This window comes from Octodon degus, unplaced genomic scaffold (genome assembly GCF_000260255.1).
Source record: "Octodon degus isolate 3935 unplaced genomic scaffold, OctDeg1.0 scaffold00006, whole genome shotgun sequence".
Lineage (NCBI taxonomy): Eukaryota > Metazoa > Chordata > Mammalia > Rodentia > Octodontidae > Octodon > Octodon degus.
The window spans coordinates 27,361,226-27,371,297 of record NW_004524582.1 but is presented as its reverse complement, the minus strand read 5'-3'; the positions used below and the strand labels follow the sequence as shown (position 1 = coordinate 27,371,297).

The 10,072-nt window shown below is 43.7% G+C and overlaps 2 pseudogenes; one reads left to right on the top strand and one right to left on the bottom strand.

Moving 5' to 3' along the window:
* Positions 1 to 1,578: 1,578 nt before the first annotated feature.
* LOC111818827 lies at positions 1,579 to 2,019 on the bottom strand (annotated as a pseudogene).
* Positions 2,020 to 5,381: 3,362 nt separating this feature from the next.
* Positions 5,382 to 7,225, top strand: LOC111818892 (annotated as a pseudogene).
* Positions 7,226 to 10,072: the final 2,847 nt, after the last annotated feature.

The following is a 10,072-nucleotide window of genomic DNA, read 5'->3' as shown; positions in this document are numbered from 1 at the left end:
CTGGGATTACAGGTGTGCACCACCATGCCCAGTCTCAATTGCTGCCTCAGTGTGCCCCGGGGGTGGGGCTGGCATGGCAGACCCAGGAACTGAACCCCCTCTTTTATATATTTATTTGATATAAGATCTAGTACATGGCTCAGACTCATAGGAATGCTCCTGTCTCAGCCTTCCCAGTGCTGGGATTACAAGTGTGCACCACCACGCCTGGTTTCAGGGCCAGGACAGCTCAGGCCCTGGGTTCCAGGGCCCAACATGGCATGCGGTTCTGGGGATGGAACCCAGGACCTTGCACTTGCCAGGTAGGTGTGGACCACTGAGTTATCTCTCCAGTCCATATTGAGCAATTTAAAAAAAAATAAAAATTGATTGGATGAGAGGCTGAGGTAGGAGGATCCCACAATTAGGATTGCAGATGTAGCACAATGCAAAGGCTCTGAATTTAACCCCTAGCACTTCCAAAAACTTCCTTACAGACACGTTCTGCTCTCCATTTGAGAGCATTTGTATGAAAAGGAAAATTAATCCCTGATGTGCTCTTCCCTACTCACGGGGACGAAAGAACGAGAGGGATAGAAGGGACTGAGGTGTCTCGGCCCCAGCCGTCCTTCTGTGCTGTGGGGATGAAGCGCATAGAGGCCTGTGACGGGAACAGAGCAGGTCAGCGCGTCACTGAAGGCAGAGGGCTGGTGCGGAGCAGAGCGGTGCCGGGGGACGCGCCAGGGAACGTAGGCAGCTGGGTCTGCAAGGATGCGCGCTTCGCCGCCCCGCTGTGGCTGAGTTTCATGATCACGAATGTTCCGCAGGAGGTAGGAAATGTGCACATAGAGCCCACCAGCGCAAGCTCTGCCACGAATGTTAGCCGTGAATTTAAAAAAAAATTTTCAAAACAAAGCAGTCCATTTCCTTATCTTGTAAACTTCAGGGTAGCAAAAAGAGAAGAGCTGGAACTGGCTACTGATGAAACGACAGCAAACGGTGCCCCGCAGAACAAGAACGTAGTGCAAAAGGACACTGGCGGGCGCGGGAGGTGGCAGAGCGTTGGAGAAGAGCACAAACTCACAGCTGTCTTGCTTACACTTTAGGGATAGGTTGGCCTTAGCTGATTTTTGTGTTATCGAAAAGCCAAACCAAACCAGAACCTTACTGGAGAGCTGGCTAACGGCTCCCATTGGACAAGGGCTATTTCACATGGTTTGCGGCAGGGATCTCTCATGGCTGCACTTTCAGCCTGTTGGAAATGGACTGTAGCTGGGAAGGATTTCCTGAAGCCAACTCCTGGTACCCAGAGAACAAATCAGAGACTTGTGCTGTTGATCGCTCTCTCTTACAGAAAGTCATTCTTGAAGGTGGGGTAAGTTCTATTCCATTACTTTAATCATATCAACCCTTGTGTCTGCAACAGCAGAGTCTTGCTAAGGGCAAGAAGACCTGAGATGCTCTGCAGGAACCAGGAAGCTGGGATGACTTCCTTTTTTTTTTATAATCTACCACTTTAATTCTTATCCTTAAAACTATAAAGACTATCCAGGAATTAGAAATGAGACTATACCCAACAATGGCCCAAGAATTGTCTGTTCATTCCTTTTCATTTGTCTGGTCACTCAAAAAGATGATGTTGTCTGCTATGATTGTTGTTGCTTGTCGCCTCACATCGTTTTTATCCATATATTCAACATAGTCTACTTTTCCTTCCAAGAAAACTCTAGACCCCTTCTTCACATACTGATATGCTACATCTCTAAGACCTGGCTGAAACACTGATATTCGGTGCCACATTGTCTTTTGACTGACATTACCTGTCTGGTATGTTTCACTGTCCCCTGACCACCACATCTCATTTGCTGTTAAAGAGAATATGGTGACTGGGTTCTTTCCTTCCACCTGACTCATGACAGGGTTCTGACTCACTCGCCCAAGCAACTGCATGCAGTTCAGTGATCTTTCATGAACTAAACTGCTGGCCATGTCAGACTCATGTCTTACAGACTGATGAAGCACCTGTAACGCAGGTCTTCAAAAAAGCACGGCTTCTGTTTTCTTTTCTTCCACTCACATGGCTCCTTCTTCCCTCCTTCCCCTGACGGGCCAGTCTGTACCACCCCCAGCCAACAGGGCCAGCCAAATAGTTCAGTGGATTAAAGCACCTGCAAGCAGGCACACGGGCCAGGAGTTTGATCCCTGGGCTGGCCCCCACCTCCGGGGCCACACTGAGACTGCAGTTGAGACTGGGTGAGGTGGTGCATGCCTGTAATCCCAGCTCTTGGGAGGCTGTGAACAGGAGGGTCATTACGAGTTCAATCTAGTAGTGAGATCCTGAGCACCCTGTAGGCCCTTCCCTAAAATACAAATAAAAATGTATACTATTGTCTGGAGATGACTTTTTTTTAATAAAGATACTGATGGAAGGAGGGCAAGAGGCACAACCGCCACACCAGTGACACAGAGCAGTCATCCCCAGTTTCCAAATGAAAGTTTCTATAGAACCATGTAGGCGATTCTAATGGTAATCCATGGAAATGTACTTTTCCTTACCATCCTAACTCGCGAGAAATTCTACTAGAGATCCTGTGGGGTGACTTCCCCTCTGTGAAAGCAGTAACCTGAAGCTGAGAAATCACTGTACTGTGCAGGGTGGTTTTTGATAGAGCCCCAGGTGACAGCCAACACTGCTAGAAAGCAGAATTTATGTGTGTTTCAGGGAAGGGCCTACGGGATGTTCAGGTTCTCACTACTAGATACGACTTATAGTGATCCGCCTCTTTACAGCCTCCCAAGAGCTGGGATTACAGACGTGCGCCACCATGCCCAGTCTCAATCATCATCTCAGTGCTCCAGGGGGCCAGGGCTGACACGGCAGGCCCTGGGGCTCGAACCCACGACCCCTGTGCCTGCTTGCAGGTGCTTTAATCTGCTGAGCTATTTGGTCAGCCCCTAGTTGAAAAAAATGATGAGAATATTAATGTACACATTTTGAGGCTGTGAATTTTTTATTATTAAGATGACTTTATATATTCAAGGTTAGATCTTGACTAAAAAGTTGTTTAATTGCTTACAGCAAAATGCAGCTTCTATTTTAAACATCTTAGGGAAGATTTGGAAACAAAAATAGGAAGCAGAACAAGAAGGAAAACAAGAAAATCTGAACCAAAAGACAATAGTTCTTGTTAGTTTCTTTAAATTGAAATGTTAAGACTTTATTAGGGAAACAGTTCAAATTATTTAACTTCTACTTTTTCTTCTCAAGCAAGATTATATCCAATTTAAAGCAAAGGTTAAAGTGGTACAAACTCTTATTCAAATAGAAACTAATTTTATTATCCCTAATTAAATGTTACTGGAGATCGTCATCTACAGAACTCATTTCTATTTATAACTGGAAAAAATTCTATTATTTCTGTCTTTGTCTTGTCTCCAAAGTCCTTCAAAGCCAAACTTCACTGAGTGTTATTTAGAAAAGGCACGTACGCAGAAAATTTAATTTCCCTTTTAAACATCTACTTAATCTGCGAGCATTACTGATGTTTACTTGGCCTCCTTGAAAGCCTTCCTTCCTTGCCAAGATCCTCCTGCCTCCTTCTGCCGTAGAAGGAGGTCCCCACCTGCCCATTCTGGATGGGATCCTGCGGTCTTAGACTCCATGTCACAGCCCAGTCCACTGATTCTCCCCCTGTGAACTTGGTACCTGTTAGTTATTTATTTCCTCAGGAGTCCAAATTCTGTAACTTTGTATTATTACCCCTAACACTCCAAAACAGACATATATGATAAAGTATTTTGCCTAAAACTGTTCAAATGTATGAACATAGATGGCCACCCCCAATCAACAAGGAATCTGTAAAATGGATAATCAGGTGACATCCTTCCTTGCAAAACATGAAGGAATGAAAGACAGATGGTCAGCGCCTCACTCCAGAGTGATCACCTCTCATGAAGGAAGCAGCATCAGCTTGAAATGTGGCAGGCACTGGCTCGAAATCTGCCTTTCTCACTCACTGCTTAGGTGACTGCTAGGACTGTTGTAGCATCTTAAAGCTTTGCTGTTTGCATTGGCTTTAGGAAATGACAGTAATTGCTTCAGAGATACTGCTTGATAATGTGAAAAGACCACCACGGTGTCCCCTCCTATGGTGGATTATTCCCAGATTATTCTCACCAGTATACAGGCATCCTAAAAACATACCAAACAGCAAATGCAAAGAGCCTGAGCCTTAAGTTTCCTTCTGGTCACTGCTCCAATGATTGTTTCTATTTGCATAAAACAAGCTGGAAGCACTTAATTTTCCTCCCTCCCTCCCTTTGCCCAGCTGTAGGCTGCCTTTGTCTCCATCACTGTTGTGATGATTAATCTTCATCATTAGCCTGTTTGGTTTTAGAGCTGCCTAGCACATTAGCAGGCATGCTCCTGTGGAAGCTGTGCGACTTTCCAGGTACAGCTGGCACGTGGGCCAGCAAGCTGAGCGGGGAGGAGCTACCCAGATGTGGGTGAGTCCTTCTAGTAGGTATGCGTCCCAAGGAATGAAAAGGGAAAGAGAGAAGAAGAAGGCCTGGGTTTGCAACTCTCCATTCTACTTAAGGTTGGTATCTTTGCTGGTGTGGACTCATAACTCCTGCTTCTTTAGCCTTTGAAATGCAGACTCACAGTGGAGAGTCTCCAGGCAGCTTCCAGCCTGCAGGCTCTGGCTGTCACTGCCACCCTGATCCCTCTTGTCCTGAGCCTTCCAGCTTCTTGAATTAGCGGCCCCCGATTCTCCAGTTCTGCAGTGCACAGAGATTCACTGTGGACTATTGTGGCTCTGCTCTCTAAGCCCAGTATGTCCTTTTGCATACGCAGATATGTGTGAGTGTGCCTGTGTTTATCTTCCACATGGCCACTAGCAGAAAAAAAAACATTTGTGATGATTTTGCTGTCATGTTGAAATTCACTGTCATGGGCCTCCTTACTCCTTAACTAACTACTTCATCTTTGCTTCCATCTCATGATATCACAAGTGATTACGTAGTTTGCTTTTTTATTTAAGCATATGTCTAATACTTATCCCTCCAAAAATAAAATCTTCATGTGCAAGATCGCCTTGCCTCCATGCTCACAATGTACTCCCAGTATCTAACCCAGTGGCTTCAGAGTCCATATTTGTTCAGTGAATAAATAAATAGCCAACTATCAACAATTGTTTTAAAAATGCACAGATGTTATACATGCTTCATTTCTCTCCATGGACTTCTTGATTTCCTCCTGTGAGACCTGCACTGTTTTAGGCGCTAGAAGTTCAGCATGAACAAGACCCACCATGTCCCAGGTGGGAAAACAGGACCAAAAATGTGCTTCTCAGAAAAGAATTGTCCTGGGGAAAACTTAGTTCTCTTTCCCATCTTGCAAGATGGTGGGTGATAAAACTGAGAAGCCAGAGACTAATGAGAAGAAACCCAAAGCCAAGAAGGTTTCTTCCAGTGGTACTAGTAAAAAGGATAAGGTGAAGGCAAGAAAGTCCAAGAAGGAGCAGCCCCACTGCAGCCGAAATCCTGTCCTAGTTAGAGGAATTGGTAGATACTCTTGATCTGCTATGCATTCCAGAAAGGCTCTGAACAAGAGAAAGTACACAGCTGCTAAATCAAAGGTTGAGAAGAAACAGATGGAGAAAGTTCTTGCTATGATCACAAAACCATTCGGTGGGGACAAGAATGGAGGTACCTGGGTGGTTAAGCTTAAAAAAAATGCCTAGATTCTACCCTACTGAAGATGCGCCCCAAAAGCTCTTGAGCCACAGCAAGAAACCCTTCAGTCAGCACCTGATGAAACTTGGAGTTAATGTCAGTCCTGGCTCCATCTTGATCATCCTCACTGGATGATCAAGAGTGGTCTTCCTGAAGCAGTTGGCCAGTGGCTTGCTACTTGTGACTGGGCCTCTTATCTTAGCCTTAATCATGTTCCTCTATGGAGAACATACCAGAACTTTGTCATTGCCACCTCTAGAAAAATTGATATCAGCAAAATGAAAATCCCCAAACACCTCACTGATGCTTGCTTTAAGAAGAAGCTGTGGAAACCCAGATACCAAGAGGGTGAGATCTCCATATTTTTACACAGAAATTAAGAAATCTAACAATATATAGCTTGTAACAGGACACTCCTGTGACATATTTTTGTCTCATGTTTTCATTTATTACCTTTTTTTAAAACAGACCTTTACTTGAGAGACAGTATGGCAGTAATTGGTATGTCATGACAAGCAGTACATATTTAGAAGACCAGAATGACAGGCATTCCAAGCATGACCCTACCATTACACATTGCTTTCTTCAGTGCAGTTGCTTCGTTCACAGGTATCAGCATATATAGTCAGGGTGAGAATCCTACCAATTAACTGCTATTTCCAAAACATGCTGAAGATTCTCAGGACCACTGCCTTTTCCATCTTGTGCATCTAAATGTGTGACTTTGCCCCTGTCATGTTTTCTAGCTTTTCTCCTTGCCCTCTCTTCGTTAACTAATCCTCAAGTGATCACTTTCCTTTTAATTGTGTTATGCCTCTCTATTTTTATTTCCTTTCAGTTTTATACTAGGGAGATTATACAATATTTACACATGTGGGTCTGGTTTATTTCACTTATGAGTACATCTTCAAGTGGCATCCACTTATATGTAAAGGCTTCTAGTTTATCATTCTTTATAGCTGAGTAATACTCCGTTGTATAAAAATACCACATCTTTTTCATCTGTTCCTCAGGTGATGGGCATCTTGGTTGCTTCCAAGATTTGGCTATCACAAATTGTGCTGCTATAAAAATAGGAACACACATATCAGCTCCATTCTCTTAATTCAATGAATAGAGAGATTTGTTCTAATAGTGTTTGAGACAGGATATCAGGTCTGTATCTTGTACAATGAATAACCACTAAGGCAACACTATGCAATGTATTACTTATTGAAAATGTACTAGTAATTGGTTGTGAAATTGTCTCATTGCTATTTATTTCTCAATAAAAATATAAAAAATGATAATAGCAAAAAAAATTAAATACAAAAAAAAAAAAAAGAAAAGAAGGGAGATCTTTGACACCAAGAAAGAGAGATACCAGATTTCAGAGCAGTGCAAGGTGGATCAGAAAGTGGTAGACTCAGAGATTTTAGCAAAAATCAAAGCTGTTCCTCAGCTCTGGGGCTACCTATGATCTGTTTTTGTTCTGACAAATGGTATTTATACTCATAAATTAGTGTTCTAAATGTTACTAAGTGTTCTCAGTGTTACTAAGAACTTAATTAAATAACTAATACATTAAAAAGAAAGAAGAACTCTCCTGGCATATGTGGGAAACACTCCCCAGCTCCTGAGGCAGCGGCACAAGGAAGGTACATTTGAAACATGGAAAGTCAGAAGATAGAGCTATTCTGCCTGTAGGTGAGCAAGGAATACAACAGAGCTGCCAGGTCTTTCTGCAGTGCAGGAGAGACACAGTTGTGGCTGGCGCTGGGAAGGTCACCAACGATGTGAAAAGTGGTCAGATTCTAGGCATTTTTCAAAGTCGAGCCTAAAGGAAGCATTAGCAGAGAGAGTGGGAATGGTATTAGGAGAAAGGGGCACGTCCCCAATGACGCTGAGGTTCTTGACCTGAGCAACTCAGTGAATGAAGTTGTCACTTGCAGAGACGAAGTTGCCTGAGGGAGAAGCAACTTTGTAGGAAAAGATGGAGGTCTCTAATTTGGACAGGCAACATTAGAAATGTCTCTTAGAAAACCAAGCGGGAATAGCACAGAGGCACCTGGCTGCGCGAGGTTACAATTCAGCCCAGGGGTCACTTCCGGGGAATGGGTGCATGTCAAGGCCTGCAGTGTTACAATTGCACCCTGCAAAATGTGTGAGCAGAAAACATCATCTTCTAAGAGTTACTGCTCATTCTCTGTTCTGCATTTAACATGCAGCGAAGTTTAGGAAGGACTTTAATTTTAATATTTTATTAATATCCTATGCATTTGTGGCCATTTATTTGATTAATTAAAATGGGGCAAGAAATTACACTAACTGTCTATAATAACTCATATACTATGGAGGGGGAAGACATTCATTGCCAAATGTTTTCTGGATACTCTTTTAGCCAAGATGCATTTATAGAAACTCTATTATGTGTCAGCCACTGACTGTATCCAGATTACATAATGAGACAGAACAGGCAGTCAACTGACTTCGAGAATTTAAAATGTGTGGAATGAACAGGCGAGTGCACTGTAGCTGTAAATCTTTGATGCAGCCATGTCGACCAGTTGTCACATGGTTCAAGAGAGGTAAGTGGGTGCAAATTATGGAACTCTGGAGCAGGAGTGTCCCTTTCTCACATGGGCAGTACTTTAGGCCAGACATGTCAAGTGACTTTTGCTAAGGTACAGCTGGCCTTCAGATGCAGAATTTCTGTTTATAGTTCAGAGCTTGCAGTTACACTGAACTGGCCCATTCGGACCCTTTTCTAAGACAGCCCTGCTTCCCCAATGTCTATGCATCTGAAAAGAAAAAGAACAAGGAAATGAATTCCAACTTACTTATGCACATCTTATATGCTCATTAGGGGACTCAGTGCCTACAATTAAATAATGTTGAATCAGTTCTTTCTGAGTGGTTTGGGACAAGTTACTTAATGTCATGAGCATCACTTTTTCCCATGTGTAGAGTGGGAAGAAAAATAATTATTTTCTAAAGTTAGCATGAGGATGACACAAAACAAGGTGGCACAAGGATAAGGCGCCCATAACTGGAGAGCTTAGAGAAGGTGTCACCAACTGGGACTCTGTGTGGCCCACGTGGATGTGACTGTGACCAGGCCCTGCTAAGATGCTGGGACTTCAGGACACTCATTTTCATCTTCTTGACATTCCTTTAAGGTTGAGATCTCAACCCAAGGAACAACGCAAGGGTTAGTGAGCCAACTGCTGTTACAAATGGGAGAATAAACCTTACACACTTAAAAGAAAATTCTTGCAAAGAGTTTAGCTTTTACTGTCTCAGAGTGTTATTTTTTTATTTCCTAATCACCTCCATTTATTTGTCTGCCTTCTGAAGAATTTACTGGTAAGAATTTAAAAACAGATAACACATAAAGCTTTTAGAAGAGCTGTCTATTTTTCTTTTCTGCTTTTAATTCACATAAGACAATTCTCTCAAAAAGAAAATCGAGTAAGTGTTTGGGATGGATGTGCACATGGAAAGCAATTTGTCCAAACTGGCACACTCAGAATGATGGCTGAGCGCAGGGACTGTGCAGTGTCCTCCGAGTATCTGGAGGGGCGCTGGCTGGCAGCACTGATGCCCAAGATGAGGACTTGCCCTGTGTCCCGGGCTGCGGTCTGTGGCTGGTGACTCTCTCCATCACGGATCTCCATCCAGATTATTTGGGCAGATCAGAAAAGTAAGGATCACAGTGGCCATGTTCCAGATCACCTGGCATTAAGGGGCGTCTACCTCTGTGTCCTGTTCCCGTTCTACTGCCTCCCGCTCTCTCTCAGATCAGCATTTCTCACATGGGAATATTCCTATGTAGATCTTACTGTACTGTGATTTAATTATAGGTATAAGAGATGGGCTCCGCAGTTGTAGTCAGGGGGTGAAGATCCAGTGTCCCTGACTGTCCCACAGGGTCCTTCCTTGGGCCTCTGTGCTGGAGGGTGCTGTTTTACACATTTTAGTCCATTTAGCAAAATCCTTCACTTCGCCCCATCAGGTACCTGTAACATTCCCTAGCTGTGACAATGAAAGAGTCCCAACAAATGTCTCTTTGGGACAAAATCTCCCCTGGTTAAGGCTCATCCCAAAGCCCTCTGGTGCCAGGCACCATGGTAGAGAGCTTTGTAAGTGGGGTTTGCCCAAGGCCTAGCCGTGCTGAAGCCCAGAGCTGTGCACTGGCTCATTTCTCTGCAATCCATTGCTTCTCTGCCCAACTCCAACTACACTATGTCTCCCCAAGTCTGAAACTCTTCAGAATGGCTGAGGACATTTAGTGCCAGCTGAAAGGCGCTCTCCTCAGAGTTCATTTGCGTGCCCTTTAAATAATTGAATTTGTATCTCTTTGCTATAGTTCTACAGG